At 40.2% G+C, this 24,982-nt stretch overlaps 1 long non-coding RNA gene across 4 annotated transcripts; it reads left to right on the top strand.

Annotated features, from left to right (window-relative positions):
* The first annotated feature begins 369 nt into the window (after nt 1-369).
* LOC104856335 lies at nt 370-20,383 on the top strand. 4 transcript variants are annotated; one of them, XR_002025077.2, is made up of 5 exons: nt 370-531; nt 4,986-5,048; nt 6,157-6,352; nt 18,008-18,102; nt 19,971-20,383. It is a non-coding gene; the product is annotated as an uncharacterized LOC104856335 (long non-coding RNA). The 4 variants fall into 4 exon arrangements; XR_004518078.1 differs by having other exon boundaries at nt 6,130-6,352; XR_778599.3 differs by having other exon boundaries at nt 6,120-6,352.
* Nucleotides 20,384-24,982: the final 4,599 nt, after the last annotated feature.

The raw sequence follows: 24,982 nt of genomic DNA, 5'->3' as shown, positions 1-24,982 counted from the left end.
GATAAAAGGTTGGCACATTTCTATCTAAGGCAGACAATTCTAATGAAATTGACAAGTCAGTGCATTCAGAAGACAGAGCCACACCCCTTGACATAGGAACTTTTTGAGAAGTGAGAAAACAGATTTAGAGAAGTATTGGCAAAGGTTACACATCTAGTAAATGTCATTGTCTGGCACCTTCTGCCTCATGACCTCTCCGCAGTCGCTCTCTGGAATAACTTCCCCTCTGCCATTTCAAAGCCATTGGCAGGAGAGCCTGGTGGTTAAAAGCCTGGGCTCTAAAGCCAGACAACTATGCCTTTGAATCCCTGCCACCTCACTTGGTGACTGGGCCACTAGTGACCTGCCCCATTACTGTTACCATGGAAAACGATGATGCGTTCTAGACCCACGCTCCATTCCTCTCACCTAGAACTGTCCCGGAAGTCTGACTCTGGATTTTACCCACATGCTCCCTTGATCTGGTGCTTCTGGTTGATTTGAGCTAATAAGGAACTCTACAGGAAACTAGAACATTAGAAGAAAATAAGGGTAGGGTGTCTGCTGCCCCCACTTCTTCTCTGCGTGTTTCTTCAGGCTGGCTGGATCCTTCCGCAGAGGAGGATTCGGAAAGATGGTCCTCTCCACGCAACACCCACTCTATCTCTTTCTGACTTCCAGTAATCACTCCCGTTCCTCCTCCAGGGTTTAGGGATGGTGATGGACCCAAAGCTACTAGCACCAGAGTACTGCATTGTTGTGCCTCATGATATTTTTACACTCTGCTACACTCTGGTAAATAGTCCTTTTACTAAATTTTCTTCTTAAATTGTCTATTTTGAGTGAACAACCTTCCGTTTCCTGTTGGAACCGCAGAAAAACATCTTTATAAGACTCAACTTTCTTTTCTGTAAAATGGGTACACATATATTATTTGCTTCATACATTTATCATTAAAATTGAATGAGATAATGGCCTAAAGCATTAGGCATAGCTCATAGAAAGCACTTGAAGGGTTTTACTTGTTACTATGAATAGTAATAATATCATTCATTTTCACAGAAATTTGAAGTTCACCTATGGTTGTCTACATTTCAAAATTCTGTTTTTAACCAGCATTTATGATACTGGACTTTTCTACATTAACCTGTGTTGAGAAATGTTTGTTTTTCACTCTTTTCTTTTGCATGTTGTGTCATATAACCAATAATTTTCTTAAAAGATGACTAGTAGGCAATCATAGAGGCACATTCATTAATAAGAAGGCTGAGAGAGACCATGATTTGGAAAGAGGAATGAATGCGGGTTGCTAATAAAATATAATATACACACATATACAATAAAAAAAAGAAAGAAACAGTGCCAAAGGTAGGCAGGCATGCCTAAAACTCAAGATAGTTTAGTGGCTTATATATTCTCCATCCATGGAGATGTTAAAACAGAAATATCTTTCCAAATGGAGTGAGGCCAAATATAGTGCGAAATTTAGAAGTGAGAAATTCTCGCAGAAGTTAGTAAGATGAAGTAGAAGACTCTAGCTTTCCTAAAGTGTAATTCTGATTGATTTCAATAGACATAGAAAGCAACAGGCAGGCTACCCAGGAGCAGAATCTGAGTCTCCGGTACCTAACATCACATTGTTTCAGTGTACACTGATCTAAACACAGAGCACAGCTTGGTACAAGAAAGAATCTAAAACATCTCGGGAACAGATGTAAGAAAGCACTCATTTCTGTGTTAGCACAAATGTGGTTACTGTAGGCCACCACCGTCAGAACCAGAAGACATCTTGCTGGTTAACAGAAACCATATGCTCTGGTAAAGGAAGCCATGGATAAGTATGAATTATTTTCAGCTTAATGACCTTCAATTATCTCCCTTAATGATGACTCCTGGTTCCCTGCCATAATCTTTTTTAGGGTACTTACAGGAGAAAACAACAAAGGGGCATCATTAGTGATTTATGGAGGACACATACAAGTGTCTTCTATGGTAGGTGAGAGAAAGGGACACAGAAGAAAAAAGGAAGAGAGGGGCAGGTAAGAGAGAGGGAGAGGGAGAAGGGAGAGGAAGAAGGGAGTGCATAAGAGATTGAAAATGAACTCATAATCAAAACTAAAAGCACAGGAAATATAGTTATGTCGGTAGAGTCCTGGCCAGGAGCCTGGAGTTCTAGGTTCCAGTCCTTATTTTGGGACTGACTCATTGTGACACGGGGAACCAACTCAAAATACATTGTTATAATCCAATCTCTGCACTTTATTATCCCAAGATTTCTCCACCATCGCAAAATGGGATAAGCTTATCGATTTTTTAATTTGTGGAGTGCTGTGAGACTTGATAGCAGTAAATGCAGTGGTTATATAAAGATGAACATGACTTTCAAGAAACTTACAACAAAGACAAGACACAACTACAGAGGCAAAATGAGCACAATGCATCATGGCAAGATCTATGCGGTAGAATTGAAAATTACAGTGAATGTTTACATTAAAAAACATTATAGTGAAAGATAAATTGCCATTAATCCCTCTCAGGCTACTCTGCCACGCTTCAAAGATGCTTATCCCATCCTTGCTGTTTTCTGAAATCTTCCAGAAGTCCTTTTGTATCTTTAGTTGTCTGTCACAGCTGCCTTGATAAGATGAATGAGGACACACACTAATATTTTCATGAACCTGCCTTTCTGTTGAATGCTTTTGGAGGCAGCATTCACCGTATTTTAAAATATTCCACATAAAGTCACTCACAAAAGGGCTCTTCCAGAACTGCTTCAGAAAGTGGCAAGGACAGTGGGACAAGTATATCTGAAGCAAGGGGGTGCAGATTTAGAAGGTGATTCATGGCAATGTGTTTTTTACTGTAGTAATTTAAAAAAATTAAATATTCACCATATATTGTGATCACCTCCTTTAAACCACTATTTCTTTATGAATCTGATGAAACCACTCAGAATGGTGGCCAGCACAAGTGCCACTCCCTTTTGGATCTTTTTCTTGATCTTAAAAGCTCTAGCAGAACTTGGTTTGCTTTTGTTATACAAAATGATATGAAAACTTAACCACATAGCAAGGCAAACGTGAAATGGTGAATGAATGGTAGAGTAAGAGAGCACAAGGTGATCATTTTGGGATGAAAAGTCTACTGGGAATAGCACTGAATCACCCAAACCTAATCCAACTGATGGCCTCCAAAGTCTATTAGATTAAATTCTTGGTCTGATCATCCTGTAAGTAAAGAATCGTATCTCAGCTTATTCTGAAGATCTAATACGCTCTTTAGAGTTCAAGCTAGAATAAGTTCTTAGATTAATTTTGGGGCTGTAACATTTTGATCTTCTGAACAGAAATTATAGCATTATCCTTTGAAACTACTAAATGTTCTCCTGTTATTCTTTGTGAGATCTTAGGAAATAAATCCTGGATGAATGTGGCAAGAAAGTCTGTAACACAGTCTGTCCATGGTTACTAAGGTAGTGCAGTCTCACTAACCAGAAGATGAGTTCTTTGCATCTAAGAAAGAGAGTTGGATTCTATTCTGTGTCATCTATCATAAGCCTTTGGCTGTAGTTCAAAAGTTTAATGTTTATTACAGGCAATGATAGAAGAGGTAAGAAGAACCCACTTGTGATTTTCCAGATCTAAGGCTGTGTTTTGAACCACCACTTAGAGAAATGCTTTGACTTAAGAACTGAGCCAGCTTGATTGGGAACTGTCACCACCAAGAGAGAGATGTCTGGAATACTGCAGTGTCATTTCTGGGTTGTCTGTCTTTAATGACTTGCTGTCCATTACTAAAGAGAGACAAGTAAATAGCGTGTAGGACTGGAGGCTACATGAAACTGTTAGGGCTGTCACAGCAGGCAGAAATGAGACCACCAGGCAGACACGAGACCACCCAACACAAACCATGAGTTCTCCTTAGCAAGATCCTTTAGACTATGTGCCCTTGACATTTGCAATTCAGAATGCTGAGCCACCAAGCATGCTGTGGGATTATTACTGCTTTGTGATGATATTTAGTAACTCTCGCAATGTGGACCACCAGTTCTAGTTTGGATTTCTTCTTTTCATTAGCACCATCTGAGAATGTCTGTGGTAGAGACTTTGGTGAATGTCGTCTGTCCTGTGGCCAACGGGATGAAAGGAAGAGCAACTTAGTGCATTAATATGAAGTAATTCAGCGAGAAAAAGCCCATGACACATGTCTGAAAGAAGCTTCATTGAGGCCTTTTTTATTTTTTTCAAATAAGACTAACCAGACTGTTTTATTACTGCTTATTGAAGCTTGTATGCTCTATATACAAATAGCTTTGTACTTATTTCAGAGACATAGTGGGGTCTTTTATCTAATAATTTTTTTTAAGCTAGTGTTTTTGTCTCACATTGACCTGGTGTCTCCTGGCTAAAAAGAAAACTTTTTTCCCTAAAATATCAATATAATTAAATTAAGCTATTTTTATTTTTTGGTAAAGGAGAATTTAGTTAGAGTTTTTATTTTATTTCCTTGCTTTAATTTCATTTATTCCACCTGTTATACTAAACATCATTATCAAATTTGTCAGTGTGACTTTACCGATACTTTGTCTGACTCATTTTCTCCCTGGTAAAAAATTAACTGTTCAGGTTTTTTGTTTGTTTCATTGCATTAATTTACTTATTTATTTTTGCTGGGTTTTTTTATATGCTCTTCTCCTATACTTAGTTTTGTGAGTAAACATTTTGTTGGAATTTATTTTTATTTATTTATATTTTTCTCATTGAGTTTATTGGTCCATTTAGGTATACAGTACAGTTACATTCATTATTGGGATCTTGTAGCTTTACATGACAGGTCTTGGTTCTCGTTTTTCCCCTTGTCCCTGCCCTCCCTTCACCCCTTCCTCCCTTCCCCATTGTTGGAATTTATTTATAGATTTCCCTAGGCACTAGTAATCAATTGACCAACTACATATCTCTCTCAACTTTATGATTTCAGTGACTTTTAAATTCATTGTTTTTTTCAAGGAAGTTTCCATTCTTTTGAAAAGTTTGGATTCCAAAGAGAATGAATAACTCATCTTCACATCAGTAAGTTACCATCTCACTTTTCTACTTGGAATTTATTTAGAGTGCAGGTCTATGTATTGCAAACATAAACTAATAAAAATAATTGCATATCTTGTATAATTGATTTAGTATTTATTACTGCCTTTGTTTATGTAATTGCCTTTGGTGGAAGAATCCACGCATTACTTTAACATTATTATAGAGAGGTTAAATAGTGTATCTATTACATAAATCTCTTGGTTGGAAACCTTGGACAAAATTAAATGAAGACGGAGATAACGTCCATTGAAACCAACCCCAAAGCAGTGTTAGTAGTACTGGAGTCCTAAAGTCTGTTGTTCCAAAATCAACTGTGCCACATTATAGGGAAGATTCAGATCCAGTTAACATTCATTCAGAGGACTACATCTAACACTTTCCAATTCAACAAGAGCAGGGTGTATAGGCAACTCATAGTGGACAACTATAAACATTTGACAAATGAATGGCAGGAGCGTAACATAACTAGAGAAAGTAACAAGTCAAAAAAGAGGCAAAATTTGAAGAAGGTCATGGATTTTACTTTAGACCCCTGTTATAGCTCCAAGTGAGCATAATCTGTTTTGGAACCCACCATCTATCCACTATTTCCAGTAAGTAATCCCAAGCTGAATTCCACCCTGGAATGTTGAGGGTTCCAAGTACTAAGTTATTAACCAGCTATTGAACTAGCTACAGCTACAGATTTCTCATCAACTCACACAGGCCTCTTCTGACCACCATTTGCTTTGCATCCTTATGAGAAACTTGGAATCTCTCATACGTATGTAGCTCCCAGTTTACACGTGTGAGTCTGTCTTCTTTCTTACTCAGAAGTTCTGTTTTCCCATGCCCTGCATGGTTCTTCCATCCCCAGGGGCTGATCTGTCCATTTCCTGTGGGGTAGAGGTTCCGCCCAAGTGTGTGTAATCACGAGGTTCCCTTGGGACCTGAGGTTGTGGGAGGGGATAGATCTTGATGCCTGGTGTACAGTTTGTGTCTCAGGAGAAGAACCATAGAAAACAATTAACTGAGCATTTGTCAAAAATACTGGCACGTGCACATGTCTCTTAGCTCCCCAAAGATTTGTCTTCTGCTTTGCTGACCTCAGGATGCTGGCCAGCCAGATGGAAGGACTGCCAAGCACATGCAGCTTGCATAGCCAGAAGATCACTCTGCCTATCTGGAAATCATACCTTCACTCACTGGGGAGGTTCTGGGTGCTCTTTACATCCTAAGAAGCAAGGCCCTCCCAAATGATTTCAAGAGCACTCGTGGCCAATGACTAACAATTATGCTAAATCAAGGTATAATTTTAAAAATATTTTCTCTTTTATTCATATTGTGTATCTTTTATTTTTGCACTTTGTATCTTGGTTTTTCATATAAGAGAATTGATGTGACAGTTAAGCTTGTGTGTCTAATTTACTTCACTTAGCATTATGGTCTCAAATTGCATCCATTTTCCTACAGATGACTCAAGTTTATCCTTCTTTATGGCAGAGAAGTACTCTGTTATGTATAAATAAAACATTTTCTTTATCCATTCACTTGCTGATGGACATATAGGCTGCTTTTATGATTTAGCTATTATGCCTGGCACTGCTATAAACATGGGTATGCATATATCACTGTGGTATGATATCTTTTACTCTTTCAGCAATATACTTAGAAAGTACCTGGGTCAAACAGAATTTCTAGTTTTAGTTTTCTTGAGGAATCTTCACAATGATTTCCATGGTGGTTTTGCCAGCTTGTACTTTCACCAATAATAAAGAAGTGTTCCTTTGCCCCCTGAAAAGCATTTTTTTATTGGGTGATTTCTTGATGATAACAATTCTTTCTCGAGTGAGATAGAATCACAGTGTTGTTTTAATCTTCTTTTATTGGATGGCCAGTGATGTGGACGATTTTTCATGTATTTATTGGCCATCTGTACTTTTTCATCTGAGAAGTGTCTGTTCACTTCAAATGCTCCTTTTTACTGGGTTTTTTAATTTGGGAAATCTAATTTTTTGAGTTCTTTATATAGTCTAAATATTAGTCCTTTGAGAAGTAGCTGGAAAAATTGTTTACCATTCTGTAGGTTGCCTCTTGCTTTGTTGGTCATTTCCTTTGCTGTGCAGAAGCTTTTTAATTTGATGTGATCACATTTTTGAACTCTTGGTGCTATTTCTTGTACAACCGGTTCTGTTTATAAAGTCTTTGCCTACACATGTGTCTTTCAGTTGTGCCTATTTTGTCTTTTAGCAGATTAAGTATTTCTGTTTTAATAGTTAGATCTTTGGTCCATTTTGATTTTAGTTTAGTGACTGGCGAAAGATATAGGTGTAGCTTCTTCAGCATGCAGATAGCCAATTCTCCCAGCATCATTTGTTAAAGAGACTATCCAACTGAAAGGGATTCAGTCAGCCCCTTTGTCAAAGATGGAGTAGCTGAGTGTGCGTGGAGTTGTTTCTGCATCCTCTATTCTGTTCCATTAATTCAGGAGTCTAGCTTTTTTTTTTCTTTTGTCACTGTAGCTTTGTAGTATAACTTGAGGTCTGGGTGTCAAAACAATCAGCTTAGTTGCTTATCTCATTCAACATTTGGGAAGATTTCTCTGCTCATGTCTTAAAGTTGTATCTCTCTCTGAGATCTGTAGTGCCATTTTCTGCTCTTTTCAAGAACGTATTCATCTAAGAAGAAAACTGAGCAGCTGCTCTATTGGTAGGGGTGTGCTAGACACTGGAGAGCCAGCGGTGCAGATGACAAGTGCTGGTCCTTCCTTTGGAACCTCATGCTCTGACAGTTCGCTTTATTCTCTTCTACCAGATGTCCCCATTCTCTCCTTATCTGCTGTTGGAATTGCTCCAGATTCCCTCCTCAGTGCCTCTCTGGGGATCCCTCTGTACTCCCAGGGCTTTGGTGCTCACAGGAATACAAGGAATTCCAAATCCATATTCTTTGGCTTATCAGCAAAGCGTTTGACACCCTCAGAATACTGGACTCAACCTTTTCACTCTTATCTTTCTATTCTCTCACATCCTCTGTGCTCCTCCTACCCGTAAAGGGATCCAAGGCAGAGGCTTTTTGTGTGTGTGTGTGATACTTTAATCTGCTTTTGCTCATTTTTGTATCAATGTCTATAACAGTATCTGGCACATAAAACGCTCAATAAATATTTATTGAGTAATGATGGAACTGCTTCCAGTGAAGTCAGATGGCTCTGACCTCTCCAAACACAGGACCTGCTTATTTCGGTACCTTTCTCACATAAATTTTTCTTGCAGCATCTCTACCATCTGTAATCCAATCTTCCTGCAAGACTCAACTCAAATATCATTTCCTCTGAGACCTCTCTTAGCTACCACCCAGCAGATTTAACCCATTCATTATCTATCCTGTGTTATATCTTCTTTATATTCCTGCTTCAGCACTTCGTTATGCCATGTAGTAGAGTTAGATAGATATGTTTCTTATCTCCTCCTGCAAGACTACTAAAGTTACCGAGGCTAACTCAGTCATTGGTGTCCTTCCTCTGCATCTTCAAAGAGCCTGGCAAAGTGCCTTGTAGAATTTCATTAAATCCTAGCCCAAATATATAAATTAACCACTTTCAGTTGTGTAATTTATACATTACCTATGTGTGTAAAACTTCCTAATGCTTTCTCTTCAGGAAAGTGAGGGTCTATTTCATCACTATTTCATCAATAGTGTAGTTCTGGAGAGCTGTCAGGAGGTTTAGCTTAAAGGCGGTGTTGGATGGCACAGTGGGTGCACCTCCTGCCTTTTCCAAGGATGGCCTTCGGGATCTTCAACACTGTGAGACTACGTGATCCTATCTTGAGTTTATGTGACCTAGGCTCAATGAACTCAATTACATTGGTGAAGTCATATGGACCCACCTCCATACCCTTGTGTAAATTGACCTTTGCAGAAAAAAGTATGCAAGAATAAATACAAGGATCCAGAATAAGTTTCTAATTTATAAGTTTTAAAATTATTCATCCAAGTTTATATGGAGATAGTTGAAGTTTATTTCTAATGATTCAGGTAGACAAATTTTTGAATATATTTATCACATCCCATGTGTTAGAGATCAACAGCCACATCCAGACTGGGCTTTAGCAATGCTGGTCCGGGTCCCTCTTTTATTCTCCCACTAACATACAGTGATGATAATCTACTATTTTTCTCTTCACTTTTTTTGGTTTGGCTTCTGATAGGAGACTGTAAAGACTAGAACACACATGTAATTTAAGAAGCTGCGACATGCAAATTAACTTCTCCAACCTCTAGAATATATAAAATTCTACTTTCCATAGCTTGCAATAAATTAAAAATTCAAAGAACTGTAGCTTCTCAAGGACAACTGTGACTTTGCAACTGAAATATATTGGACTAATGAAGACAGTATGGTTTATCACTGGCCAACTGCTTGCCAAACCAATGCACTTTTCTTCCTGGACATACAGTTAGTGTTTTTCTGTCTCTGTTAAATGCATGTCATATGACTGGCTTTAGACATTGAAATCTGAGGGGAAATGTTGTGTACAACCTCAATGCCTGCCTCAAAGGAACTATTAAGAAAGACAGTGGTCAAATAAATGGTATAAGGATCATGATACAGGGTGATATGCATTAGATCTCTGACTTCTTTAGCTGACATAGAGTTAGAGTCAAATTAGTTTGATCCTAATGCCCATGTTTTAAACCACTAGTTAATATTATCTCTGATTTGAGAAACACATCTTGACCCCGAGGCACATACAGCCTCATTGTTACTTTCTCTGAATTTCTTTCAAGAATCAAAGTCTAGCTAAATTAACTTAGACTTTGGGGAGTCCACATCTGTGTCAGAGATGTGAACTGATTGAGAATTAAGACAAGGTGGCAGGTCAAATGGGAGCCAAACTATGACTTTCATTAATGATAAAGTCAATATTAAGGTAGTACTTTTATTGATAGACAACTGAACTTTCTAATATTGAACTCTAGACTGAGCTAGCTTCATGTGTGTGCAATCAATGTGATTGCATAAGGTTTCATGATAAAAATACTCTCCATGCTCGTATTAAATGTTCTTTGGTTGCATTCTTAAAATTCTTAACAATTTCATGTTTGAATGCATGTTTTTGCAAATTCCAATGTGACAAAAAACTATGCTCCTGGTGTTTAGTGTCTTAGTTCCCAGCAGGTCCCTACTCCAGCCTCTTCCCCCAGATAAGTCATCAGCCGTTTCCCTGCGTACTAGGACTCTGTCCTTCCTGTCTTCCCTTCTTTTCTCTATGACCAATGTAGGCAGGAGCCTAGCATGTGTTTGGAACCGGACAGGAGTGAGTGCATTCATGCTCAATAAGGGAGCAACTCAGGAGTGGCTTTTCCCAAAGTGGGCTGGCAGCAGATTGGTGTATATAGTGAGTGACCATCAGAAGGTCACATGTTTAGAAGGGAAAGGCTTTCAAACCCCTTTCCTCCATATCAAGTCAAAGCTTTGAGCATTAACCAGTGCAGAGGTTTAGAAATCTTTGGGATTGACTGCTCTGTCCTGGGTTGGGGTTTTGGAACTGTGGGAAGGAGAGACAACTGGATCAATTCCATCCAATTTTATGTCTGTCTGGGAATCAGTGCATGTATCCAGTGGCTAATGGGAAAGGAAAATATTAACACTAAGCAATTCCCTATTTTTCTATTTATCTAGGTCTTCTCTTTTGGGGGTCATACTGGGGATTGAACTAGGGTCCTTGTGCTTGCAAGGGAGGCCACTGAACCGCTGAGCTAAATCCTTGGCAATCTAGGTCTTCTTTAATTTCTTTCCATATTGTTTCATGGTTTACAGTATACAGTACACATCTTAAACTTTTTTGTTAGGTTTATTCTTGAACTTTTATATTATTTTAGGCTGCTGTGAATGGAATTGTTTTCTCATTTTCAGTTTATGATTAGTGTATAGAAATGCAACTGATTTTTGTATATTAGTGTTGTATCTTGTAACCTTGATGAATGGATTGTTAGCCCTAGTTGGTTTTGGGTAAATTCCTCAGGATTGTCTATATGCGAGATCATGTCATCTACAAATATTAGAATTTCTTCATTGCCAATCTGGTTGCCTTTTTCTTTTTCTTGCATAAATACCTGGCTAGAACTGCCACTGTAATGTTGAACAGAAGTGGAAAGAGCAGACTTTTTTCATTTATTTCTGATCTTGAAAGGAAAGCATTCAGTTTTTCATCCTTAAGAATGATATTGGCTGTGTTACTTTCACAATTGACCTTTAAGTGTCCTCTATTGATAGTTTGTGAGTGATTTTCTTTCTGGCCAGTTCAAGTCACCCTTCAAGAATAAGCCATCAAATAAATACGAATTAAGAACTGTGAAGCCTAGAGATGTAGCTCAGTGGAAGAGCACTTGTTTAGTTTGTGCAAGACCCTAAGTTCACTTCCTAGCACTACAAAAGAGAGGATTAATTGTATTTCATTGTCACAGCTCTAGTCTCTTTAAAAGGAGACGGAAGCTGTAGCTCAATAGTAGAATGCTTGTCTGGTATGAGCAAGGCTCTAGGTTCAATCTTTGTGAGCACAACAACCATGTGCTGGCTCATAAATGTTTGCCAGATGCAGTAGCCTGTAATCCTAGCTACTCGGGAGGCAGCAGCAGCAGGATCACAAATTTGAGGCCAATCTGGGCAACTTGTTGTAAATATAAAATTGAGAAGGTTTGGGTAGGTAGCTCCCTGCTGGAGTGCTTACATAGTATATGCAATGCCTTGAGTTCAATCCCCAGTTCTGTAAAAAAAAAAAAAGGTGGTTTTGTTTTAATTTAAAACTATCATCGCACAATAGAAAGATGAATGAAAAAGTTCACGGTAATAATTAAAATGTTTCAGTTCACTTAGGATGACATTAAACAGCAAATAAAAACCATGCACATGCACAGGACAAAGGAGAAAGGAGGGAGGTAAAAAGCTTAATGTTTATTAACTAAAGAATGGCACTTATTTCTGACCTTTTGGCAAAAGAACCCACATGTTCACCTACGGGCCTTGCAAGTTGCATAGTTTTAGGATGGCCTTGAATCTAAAATTGTGCCAACTTGTGCACCTGTTGCCTTAGTCTGGAACCACCTTTCTTAATCTGCAGAGCCAGAGCCAGTACCCAGAGATAAAGATGCATACGGATACCTTCACACATTGCACTACTGAGAAGAAAGGAAGAGGTAGGACAAAGCAACTCTAATTCTTTGCAAGATGACTAAAGCTGGGGAGCCACTATTTCCTGCCCTCTCCATCAGCTCACCCCCGGAGAAGAGCAAAGGGACAGCGAGAGGCTAGAATCCTTCCACTAATGCACAATCCCTTACATGACAGCAAACGCCAGGAGAGGGAATATGCATTGCCTCAGAGTTGGGAGAACCTCCCGGGATGTTCAATGCAAAGGAGCCACAAATAAATAGATACTGCATTAAATTAAACCTGTTGGAATAAACCACCCTTGATTTAGCTGACTTTGGAGGAAAGAGCAACGAGTTGCAGTCGAATTAAGATAATATAAATCAATATTTTCTGATTTATCCAATACATTTATTATTTTATACATAATCAACAGAAATAATACAGTAAAAATATTGCTTGATATTTAGATAACTAGAATGTTCATTTTCCTATTTATTTCTCTTTATCAACACTGCAATCATCAAATATATCCTACTTTAAGCTAGACAGAAAATTCAATTTATTATGTGATTTTTTTTGCTGAATATCATTTCACAATAGGCAAATTCATCATCTAATCTTTGAGTACAGTTTTTTGACCACAACCTACCTAAAAAGAAGTAGATGATTTTTTGTTTAGATGTCTTTGTCTCTCCCTGAGACCTTTAGTTTTATTTTTTTTTTTAGTACCGGGGATTGAACTTGGGTCCTTGCGCTTGCAAGACAGGCCACCAAACATCTGAGTGAGACCTTTAGTTTTAAAAGAAGGGAGGTTTTTAAATTTTTTTCTAGATGTAAGATTTAACCTTTACCATTTTGTGCAATATCTGACCTACAGCCTTGTAACATGGAAAGGTAATATTTTCATCCATTTAAGTTATAAAATACTAATTGTTTCTCATTTTCTGTCCTATTCAAGCTTGCAGCAAACAAATGCTTACAGTAATAACTACAATGTTTGTCTTTTACCCTCAGGCTAATTTGTTTTAAGTGAATGTGTCTCACTACTAAAAAGTATTTTTACTTTCACTTTTTGGTTAGGATGTATCATAAGGTAAAACAAAACTGCTGCTATAAATGCAGACTATGTTAACAGAATGCAAATTTATCTAAAGGAATAACAACTGGTAAAAAGAAAGGGCTCATTCCTCCCATTACCTTCCCACTGACCTTGGAACACCCTTGTTGAAACCACCCCCTAAGAAGCCTCAGCCTGTGTGGCAAAGTGTCAAGCCCCACATATCTGGACCTCAGAGTGAGCCACCCTGAGCCCAGGATGCTCTTGGTGTTGGGGACCTGCAGGCCTGAGGCCAAGAGAGAAATGGAGGATGGAGGTGACATGGCAGACTGGGCAGAATCCTTGTGTGTCTGCTGGCTGGCCAGGCTGGGCGCCGACTCCTCATCTACACATAGGTGAGAAATTCATTACCTTTGAGGATTCCAGTTACGATTAAATGACAAGATTCAAACATGCTCAACATTATATTAATGGAGAAGAGCTGCTACTGTTGTTCTCTTTGGGTTGGAAACAGAGGAAACTGAAGAGGGAAGAAAACAGGAAAAGCAAAATTAAAGATGGAAATCAATCCTCAAGGACAGGCAAGGCTGGGGTGGGAACTGCCTGGAAGTTTACTCATGTGGAGGTGAATAATCCTAAAGACAGAGATTTGAAATGGATTCTCTCTTTCACAAAGTACATTATTTTCCACTAATTTCCCCACCCTCTTCAGCCTAGAGCATCACTATTGAGTGAGAAAAGACAGAGGCTGTCAGAAAATGAAAAACATAATTCAGTGAGCAAGGACAAATATAAAGAAAGAGGAGAATAAAATAAAAAAGTGTAGAGGAAAATCTAGGACAATAAAAGAACTAAGGAAAAATAATTATCTTGAGTAGTTACACAGGGTAGCAGACTAAGGACCACCTCCGTTTTTACTAATTTAAAAAAACAGACAGACATGCATCCTGTTATTTTGGCCTTTGAGACTTTTTTTAGGTTTCTGAGTAGGTTGACTCATGACAAATGCCTAATTTCAAACAGTATTACCTCCCAACCCCCTCTCTTGTGAGAATCACTTGGCAACTCAGCTGTAAAACAAATAAAAATCCTTCAATTAATTCATTCAACAACAGTGAAAACAATTTCCCCCTTTGTGGTACGTGGGAGACAAAATGAAATGAAGTCTGTTAAGGACAGAGAGACATTAAGGGAGAGGCCACAGCAGGGAACACCTGAAACTTCACTCAACTTGACTCTGTGCGTGGTAAACACAAAGAGCAAAATTATTCTGACAAACTGTTTAAACCGATGTCCTCCTCTCTGACCTGTTCTTGTTGTGCTTTGTTTGTTCTGGGTGCCTAGTAGCCTGGGAAGAGCGGCATCAGAAGCTTGTGGGGATTCCTGGCCAGGGAAACGTGGATTCCTGCCTCCCAAGGATGAGAAGTCTGCAACAGCTCTGGGACAGTGTCCTTTTCGCTGGGAAAGCCCAGGGCAGATTCTCAAGACAGAAACTAAGTGGTGTTGCCTTAGGGTTCTGCACCTTTCCCAGGCTTGTTACACGCCACAGTTAACGCCATCCTTCATTCAGTGGGTGTTCACAGGAGGGGAAATGGGGGGCAAGCCTGGCAGCATCCCGGGAATTATCTCAGCAGATAAAAAGGCAACTTTTTGCTACGGATGAAGGTGACATAGACATTATTTAGAGTCAGGAAGTTTGTGGATCTTGCTCAGATCCTCTATTTTCTAATATGACCCTTTACACAATATTACCCTCACCGAGGTTTAGATGAAAAGAATATTTACCTCCCAGGGATATCAGGAACCTGAAATATGATAATACTTTTTCTAGCATGTTGCCTGGCACATGGCAACTGCTCTTAATATTTAATAGTCTAATAATATAAGGTATGTCTTTGCCCTTCCTCAGATCAACAAAGTAAAATAAAGAAGCTTAGCTACTGTTGCAGGAGCTAGTCCCATATATAGTAAATATACTTAGGGAATGTTCTAGGTGATGCTGTTGAGTCCCAGGCAACTTTTTCTAAAGGCCTTCCTCTCTGAATGCCTGAAAGTGACTTTTGTTCTTTTAAAACTCTTCTGTTCCCTCTGCATTGCCAGTGTTTTGTCAACATAAACCGATCCCCATAGAGATGGATGCCCATTGTCTCCGAGGGGAGACCTGAGTCTCCAGCCCAACAGTTACTGCCAAGTCCAAAAGCTTTCCAGGCTGGCAGAGAATGGACCCTCGCAGAATTCCTGAGCAAGCAGTTTAGATTATCAATCTCAGCTCTGATCTGTGCAAACCAAACCACATTTCTCTGAGGCCATGGGTCAGAGCTTGGGTCAGCTGGTGACATTTCCTCTCAAGAGTCTCATATGGTGTTTTTTGTTTTGTTTTAGTCAAGGTTTCAGGTCTGGAGACTTAAATGCAACAGAGCAAGAGACAATGGCAAAGTGAATTATCATTAGTAATGTAAAAAGGCAATGCTCACTTTGGGGGCTCCCTGCTGTGGGCAGTAGCTGAGTATCACTACTTGCTGCTGATGAAGGGGGTTGCTGGCCAACCTGTCAGCTCTCTGAAGTAGCTCAACTACGGTCAGAGGTGTCGGGAACCCCAGCGCTTTTACCATCTGCACAGTCTTAAGATACAGGCATTCCTTTTTTGTGTACTACTTTTTGGGATTACAATTCCACACATAAGTTCATGAAGAGTGGCAGCAAAAACAGCCACAAGAAAGGTCCAAAAAAGTGGTGAGCAGAAGGCAGAGAAAGAAAGATCTCCAAACCCCTTCCAAAGCCAAGACCTAGGAGGATAAAAGGCCTTTTCAAAATGATACTAAAAGAACCATCCACTACACCAAGGAGGGAAGGGTTAAGTGGTGGTGTTCATTGTCACATGATGTGGGAAAGAGCTGAGCAGGAACCTCAAGGATCCGGGATCTGAAAGAGGCACATCTTGCCTGCACATGTGGCCTCTACCACAAATACTTCAAAGTGCCTCCTCAGACTGACATAACACTCTGACGCCGACTGTAAATGCCCTTGACACGCAGAGTGGAAAATATCAAACACTCCACCTCCCCAAAATTCTGAAAGAGGCACATCTTGCCTGCACATGTGGCCTCTACCACAAATACTTCAAAGTGCCTCCTCAGACTGACATAACACTCTGACGCCGACTGTAAATGCCCTTGACACGCAGAGTGGAAAATATCAAACACTCCACCAGTCCCCAAAATGCAGAGTCTCTGCACTGGGAAAGGCCTTAATGAGCCTGCTGTGAAGATGGGGTGGGGGTGGGGGCAGGGCTCCAAGCCAGGGAGAGGGGAGGAGGTGTAACCCGTGCTTCTGATTTAAGGCTCGTACTGATACATGCAGCCAGTGCAACTGGGCTCAGGCCCCTGTGAATCTAAATGTCCTAGGACCTTGAAGAGCAGCCCCAGGCATCCATTTCAGGCCTTGGTGAGTCAAGACCCTAGGAGACCGCTTCCCCTCGCACATTCCAGAGCACATGACTCGAAGAATTTCCCAGCCACAGAGCTGTGTTTTTTCTGTAAAGGAATCTCTGTATCCTGCTTTCTCCCACACGATTCCCTGGCATTTCACTGAGGATACGTTAGGGTGCTGTCTTCTCGTTGGTAAACTTTCATGGTGGAAAACACAGACAATCCAGAAGGCCCCCTTCCTTCCATTAGAAGGCACTTGCATTTCTGCGCACCGAGGGTCTTTCTCAGGAGATCTCTTGTTATCAACTCCCAGGGTCCCTTGATAAAGTAACCCTACCAGCAGGATGGTCCATACAAAGTGGACGGGAAGGGTTTGTCCCTCTTAGATACCTCATCTTCTCTAGATGTAAAACTGGACCCTCATGTCAGGTGGTTCATTCATTCTTTAATTCCTACACTGGTTTTGAAAGACTACAATAATAATAATAATTTCTTGCCCTTTGCATTTTTTTTGTTTTTGCTGTGCTGAGAATTGAAGCCAGGGTTTTCCCACTGAGCTATATTCCTTTTGCTAATTTTCATTTCGAGATGGGGCCTCACTAAGTTGCTAAATTGCCCAGGATGGGCAAGGACTAATAATCTTCCTGCTTCAGCTTCCCAGAGTGCTGAGGTGACAGGTGTGTGCCAACACAACCTGAACATTTCTTGCTTCTTGAAGATAACAGTTTATAATAAGGACAAGGGACATATAAACATAATGATAGACTCCTGTGCAGGAGCACAGAGGAGGAAGCCACTGCGTCATCTGTAGCCACTGAGAAATCTCCCCTGCATAGGCTACACTGAAGCTGAGCCTGGACAAATGCGTAGGGGTTTACCAGGTTAAAAAAATAAAATAAAAAAATAAAATCAGCCAGCACTAAGATGAAAGAACTAATCCTGTGAAATGGGGGAAGAAGAATATCAGTGTGGTATAAGAAGAGAAGAGAGAGACAACAGAGACGATGAAGTTAGAAAGATCCAAAATGAAGGGCTCAAGTTTTCACTATAAACCTGTTTTGTTTTGTTTTTTTCTTTTTTTGGATACCAGGGATCGAACTCAGGACCTTGCACTTGCAAGGCATGGTGCCACTGAGCTACCCCCAGCCCCAGAAGCCTGGAGTTTTATGGAGAACGCTGACCAATCATACTTAGATTTAGTGATGGAGGGAAAGAAGGACTATAAGAGGAAAGGCTGGAGGCTTCCTATATATGGTGCACTCTAAGTCTTAAGAACATCACTTTCCCATCAGAAAAGGTGTTTAATTCATATCTCTTCCCTTAGGTCTGCTAAACAGTCTTGGCACTGCTACTGCCAACTCCATAGACTCACAGCAGTGTAGAGGAACTTGACATAAGAGGATCCATCTTGGAAGAAATGTAAGCACATCTGTGTGACTGGCGATTCTTCTTTGTCCCTTGTTAATCTCCCAAGAGGATGGAGACAAAGCAAAAAATGTTTTTTAAGGGGTTGGAAGGAAAAAGTAAAAAACAGAGTTTTTTTGGTGAACCCAGTTGGCCAAAATATTATATAACTTCACACACAAGATAAAATGCTAAAAATATGCTTTTCGTCTGGTGCTCTGAATAGCTTCAATAAATACTGCAGTTGTGATCATGAGGCTGCTGTTTGCCTGAGTGAGCTGCAGCCCTCTGATCCTGCTCCTCACATCTTGCCTCCCTTCATTTTGCGACAACGTGACAAATGGCAACACAGCAGTTAGATCATCAGGGCCCCAAGGCACTCTTGTCCTTTCCTTTGCTCACACTCAGTCTTTCCTGACCGTGTGCTGGGAGTTCACATCTTGCCTCCCTTCATTTTGCGACAACGTGACAAATGGCAACACAGCAGTTAGATCATCAGGGCCCCAAGGCACTCTTGTCCTTTCCTTTGCTCACACTCAGTCTTTCCTGACCGTGTGTGCTGGGAGAGAGGACTTTGGGAAGCCATCAAAACCACTGGTCCATTATAGAGCTGCACCCCAGAGGGAGGACAGGGTTGAAGTCCAGTCCCTGGGAGAGCACAAATACATTCTTACATAAACAAGGAGCAAAGGGGAATTTTAGCCAGAAAAATAGACTGATCTAAAAAGCATCCTGTTACTAAGCTTGTATCAAACAAGTCCAATGGGACTTGTCAGAAGTTTTCTTGGCAATTATATTTCTGGGTTTTCAGATGTGTTTGGGTGGTTATAGTTATTCTAGTCCAATAACATAGAAACATAAGATCGGTGAGTAATTTAGAAAAGTAACTGAATCTCTTGTGTTAGATTAAGTTTTTATATGTATAATCATTATGAAATAAGGAGAAATTAACTCACAAACAGAATGATCTCTTGGAGGACAGAGGCTATGAACACAATTTTCTTATAAATAATTGTGACTGCTGGAGACAACCTCAAAATGAATGGGTTGATTTGTGTAATGAAAAACAGAAGATTTTTATGTAATTTAAAAATAATTAGTGGGAACTTCTCTAAAAATATTGTCTTGTTGTTCCCATCACATAAAGATTGTAGGTAGTCAAAGACATTACTTTGCTTGGAATACTGGCTCCTATTCAGTGTTTAGTCAAGAGTCAGTTATTTGTTACTGGAAACTTGTATTGCTAGGTTTGGATGTGCTGGCCATATCAAAATTGCATTTTTGATCTATCCATTTATCTAAACATTTCTCCTATTAATGTACCACTGTACCACTTATAGAATACCAGATGGAGTGCTGAGATTTTTCCACCCTTTGAAATCTATTATTTAATCTTATAACAACCCTGTAAGTGCCACTCTTAGCCCCATTTTACATGACAGCAAAGTGAAGTCTTGTGATTAAAAGGTGACTTACGCCTAGCTAACTTGGAGCTCCCCAGTGGCAGCAATGAGATTCCAATTGATATTGGTTGATACCGACTGATACTTCTTTTAAAAGGACACCAAAAGCTGAAAGCTGAGCATGGGGACAAGGCAAAGGGATTGCACAAGTGGCTTAGGACAGTGAGAGGCAGAACTCTTCTCCTTGTTGGCCTTGGATCCACTTTTGACCTGCGGGAGGAAATAGGCACTGTTCTCCCTGGGTGTGGGGCTGAGTCTCAGTTAAGAGGCCACATTGCAGAGTCATACAATACCATAGTCTGGAAGCAGTTATTCTGGGCCTACAAAGAAATGGGCTGCAAGTAAAATAATACGCATTTATGAACCCTCTCTGCTTCTGCAAAACATGTAGCCTGCATATGTACAAATTTTGTGTTTTAGCAGGGGAAGTGTATCACGAGGCTTTTAATCCTCGAAGAAGCTGCCCCGTCAGACCTCCCCACTGGAAAGGACTTGCACAAGTAGTCGGTTCCTGAGCACTGGGCACCTTGCTCATCTCTGCATTTGAATGTTCCAGGTGGGCATACAGGTCCCCGAGGGCCAGCTCATTCTCTGTCAGAAGAAAGAGAGTCTCCACTGCAGTTCTCCTCTCTCCTCTCTGACTGCTGATCAAAGCAGAAGAAAATAAAAGCGTGAGTGTGGTTTGGGTGAGTGCCTTCATGTGACAACCAACCTGAGGGAGTTGAGCAGATGCTCTCCTTCCCGCAGCACAGCAAGAAAGAGATTTCTAGGATAGGAAGAAGTGACCTCCAGGTAGAGAAGGAGCAGTGTGAGGACAGGTGCTGTTTCTTGCGTGCTCCAGCAGTGACACTGGAGGATGTCCCTCCGCCCTGGGCCTTTTGGTTACACTTTGAATGGAAGGAGCGGGTCCCCTTGGCATAGAATTTTGGATTTCAGTTTCTCAGTTGTTTTTTTCTTGGCCTGCATGCTCCTTCAGTCCATTTCCTTATACAAATGGGACAGCTTTCCATTTACGCAGAGGTCTGAATGAGGCACCGGGGGTTCCCTAAGCTGCAAGGGCGTGGCTGATTCATCAGTGGCACCCAGGTGCACTCTGGGACTGAACCTGACTGTCATCTTGAAGCTCTTTTGAGACAAGTTATGTTGACGAAGTCCTTGAGAAAACAAATACAGTATTCCCAAACCACCCCAAATACATTAAAGTAGTATCAGTCAGGCTTTAAATCTTTTTGGTTTCAGCATTTTAACAAAGAAAAGAACTAAAGCTAGAGTTACATGAACCATGTGAATTAAATACAAAATTTTTTTGCACTGATTTTCATACCAGCTAATTTCCTTTTTAAGAACATTTCTTAGAGCATCATTAAATAGAAGACTATTTTTCTATGAAGAAATGTCACACCAACATTTCAGCAGAAGGATACCCCTTTAAGAATAAAAGTAAGGAAAGACATAATAGTGGTGTGGTCAGCACAGAAATAAATTAAATGGACCTGACAGAGTTTGCGCTTCAGGTCTAAAGGACGAAAAAGGACATATTTCCAGTGAATGAAAAAAAAAAATATCTGCAGAAATAGAGACCAGTTCTGAAACATGAAAGGCGAGGTTAGAGTTCCAAAGCCCTGGCTCCAGTATAAATGGCATGTCCCGGTTAAGGGTCGGCCCCCCTGGGTCAGTTCTGCACCAAATATGCAACATCGTGGAGCCAAAACAAAAGCTGTTGAATCCAACCAAGCCCAAGTCAGCTGAACTTCTCCCACAACGAAAGAAACAAAAGAATATAATAACAACCAAGAGCTGGACACATTTTTCATTAAAAATACTACATTTTAAATGTCTGGTTGAGTTGGGCAGGACACACAACACCCACACCCACACCCACACACACACACTGAAACAGCACCTTCCAGAAAGGAGTAATTGCAGCGTGCTAAAAACCTCAAAATCTAAGGTTCTACAGGGTTCACATAATCTCAGCTGTAGCAAATTTTTCACACCTTTAGGTTTTAATTTCTTGATCTATAAAATGAGAAAAAAAAAAAGAAATGTGCCTATTTCCTATGTCAAAAGGTGGTCACGTGGATCATATGCTTTAATGCTTATAGAGCTGTTATCATAGTGCACTGCATACTAAAACTAATAAAAGTAGTTTCAGCTTGGAAACAAACATTTCTCCTTTTATTGGAATAAGTAACCAAAGCTCATGACCCTAATAATAGCAATAATGAGAAATTACGCTTTGTATCCCAGGTGGGGGAACTAAAGCAAACATGCAAAGCAGAGAATGTGAAGTCAAGCCAGTTACCCGAGTGGCAGGGGTGTTTGATACACGCTAGCTGGGTACATCTCAGAGGAGATGGCACCTCGAGACCTGCTTCATGTCATCAAGACGCTTCCCTGTCAACAATAAATTGCAATACTGTCATGGACCGATGCACTGGAACCAAATGCAACACAAGGTTTATCTGAGCTCTGGTTCTAGGAATAATGGCCATCTGTTAACTCCTTGTCCTGTGAGGAATACAAGACAACGATTATGGACTTTTGCATTTTCACAGATTGCACTGTGATTGTAAAGGGAGTGGATCATATTGATTTCTATTTTCTGTTGAGTGGAAAGAGGTCTAAGCGGTTAATATCACTTTCTTAAAGTTACACAACTGAAACAGAACCTCAGCCTCTTAACACTAGGTTTCCAACTCAATTCAACAAAACTCATTGCCTTCATGGGGGCTTCAAGGGAACAGTAGCTCTGCTTCCCTCTCATTTCATTTTCAAGAGTAATAATTCATCAATTTAGACCCTTCCATGGCTTTTCCTATCTCTGTCTCTCTGGACATGGTTTAGGGTGCTTTCCTCTCCCATTGCTAAGTAAATGGGACACAGGTGTGAGCCTCATGCTGTGCGGGCTTAGAAGGCAGTGCAGTCCAGAGGCTCTGGGTTCCACACCTTTGGTTTTCCATTACCAGCAGGTGAACAAGCTGGGATCAAACAGAGCTCAAGGGCAGAAGAGCTGCATTCCTGGTAGCAGCCCCAGCGTCCAAGCGGGAGGCAACAGGCAGTGGAAGGAAATTTGAGGATCAAAGTGATGACTGTCCTGGGAGGAGCACCAGTCGGTGGGCAAGTTTTATGTTTCAGGAAGCAGGGTTGGGGTTCAAGATAATGATCAATCAAGACGAGAGAGCCAAAGTAGAGGGGCCTTGTAGATGCTGAGACATCACTGGCACCAGGCCTATTATTTTAAACTAAATGGACAGAAAAAAGCAGATCCCAACTCAGGAAGCTGAGCTGTGAGGATGACCTGAGCCAGGAGTTCGAGGCCAGCCTGGGCAACATAGGGAGATCTGGTCTCAACAAACAAACAAAGAAATAAACATAAGGAAATGATGGTCCTATAACCCACAGGCAGAAAGTAAGTGAACTAAGAGAAAGATAAGCTTTATTGACTCCTGTTTTAATCATCAAGTTTCCTTTTCACAGAAATAACAAACACATGCTTCCAGAACATACCAAGATCAGAAATTCAGCAAAGACTTTTGTTAGAAAATGTGCATGACTCTGTTATTCCTGTTAGTAAAACACTGGTGGCAAATTACACTCATGTTTTTTTTCAATCATGACTATTAAATAATCTGTCAAAAACTATTATTGATAAATTATTGCTGGTTTTTAACTTAGAATAAATTCCTACATGTAGCATTTTGTGGTAAAAAGTACACATACTTTCAAGTAAGTGAAATTGCATGTACATATGTATTTTTTTATGATTCAAATATCCTCCCCCAAAGATTGTGCCAGTTTATATTCCTGCTAGTAACATATGCAAATGCTCATTCCCCAAGAGGAGAATATTTTAAAGTAAAATAAACTACAGAGTTCAATCCAGAAAATAGACAAGTTTATAAAGCAAATCAATTTTTTTTTCCTACCACGTTTGAATGTCTAGGAGAAATGCTGAGGGAAGGAAGGCTAAATGATAGCTTGTAGACATATCAAATTTTGAACAAATTCTTGACTGGAAAAAATAAACAGTGTGTTGGACGGTTCGTGCCTTACGAAAACTGATAAGATACAAAGGTCCAAGAGATATGTGATTCTACACATGCCATCACGTAGCTCCTTCTCTCCCTCTTACTCACTGGAAATGACAGGACTTGGACTGCGTTCAGCTCTGGATATATGAGAGTGACGTTCCCCACATGGCTGAAGGGAAATGGCTCAGACGTGCATTCCTGAGGCCAGCTGAGCAGTGTGGTCTTGGTGAATTCCTGTGTTTCAATCAGGCAGCCACAGGGGTGGTGCTGGGTAAGGTTAGTTTGGAATTACTTTGTCCAGGTTTAGTATTCATTAGTAGCTTCGGGTGGGAAAAATACGGTTTCCAGGTATGTTGGCCATCTTACAGTGTGGGTTTCTTATATCATCTTTTTCAAATATTTCTTTGGATTACTGAAAGGACACATTATATTTTTCAATATTAAAAAAGAATATAAAAACAAAGAATAATATAAAAGTATCTCACAAAACTATCACCTAAAATAGAGTATCACTGTTTCTGAAAGGGAATAGTGATGCTCAACAACTAGGCCACGCACACACTGAGAGGTCCAACAGAGATTTTATTCAAGGGGTGGGAGTAGAGAGAAAGAGAAGAGGAAGAGGAGGAGGAGGAAGAGGAGGAAAGAAGAAGAAGAGAAGAGATGAAGAGAACAAAGAAAGGAAGGTCCTTTTATCAGTTTTGGGCTAAGCTATTGATTATTTATGAGGAGTGAGCTACTTTTAACCTATCACAGGCCAGGTTGCTTTTTATGGGTCCAGCCCGGCAGAAACAGGTTTCAGCTTCTCCGGACCACTGTGGCCTTGGGGGAGGGAAACCAGAGATAAGGGCATGAGGTCATTTTAGGAGCCAGGATGTACCAGGAGAATGTCTCTGTGAGGCGGCGTCACAGCATACTTTAACATGATCAATTCCCTAACAATTTCCTTTATAATTCTTTCAGTCATTTTGTCTTTTATACTGTTTCCTTTCATAATTAAACTCCAACATAGAGTATGTATGTATGTGTATCTTGCTTCTTCACAAAATACAATATTGCAATCATTTTTTTGTGTCATGAGACATTCTTTTAAAATGTATTTAATGAGCTTCTGATATCTCATTGTTTATGTGCTGAAGTAGGAAGACAGTTCTTTCTCAAATGTGAAGGGAATCAAGAGATGGAGGGAAGGGAATGAAAGGGAATGAAAAGTTAATTAATATGGGGTATGCACATGAACCAATACCACATGATATATAAACATTATGTACTATAAACATGTACTAATAAAAATAAATATAACCGCCCCCCCAAAGCATCATCTACTCATTTAGTGAGAAAGCTGGACCTCCTCCTACCAGTCATTGGTAAGGACTTGTAGGGGAGGGTTGTTGTGCA

Source organism: Fukomys damarensis, unplaced genomic scaffold (genome assembly GCF_012274545.1).
Source record: "Fukomys damarensis isolate Sample0158 unplaced genomic scaffold, DMR_v1.0_HiC HiC_scaffold_19, whole genome shotgun sequence".
Classification (NCBI taxonomy): Eukaryota; Metazoa; Chordata; class Mammalia; order Rodentia; family Bathyergidae; genus Fukomys; species Fukomys damarensis.
This window is presented reverse-complemented; position numbering and strand designations above follow the sequence as displayed.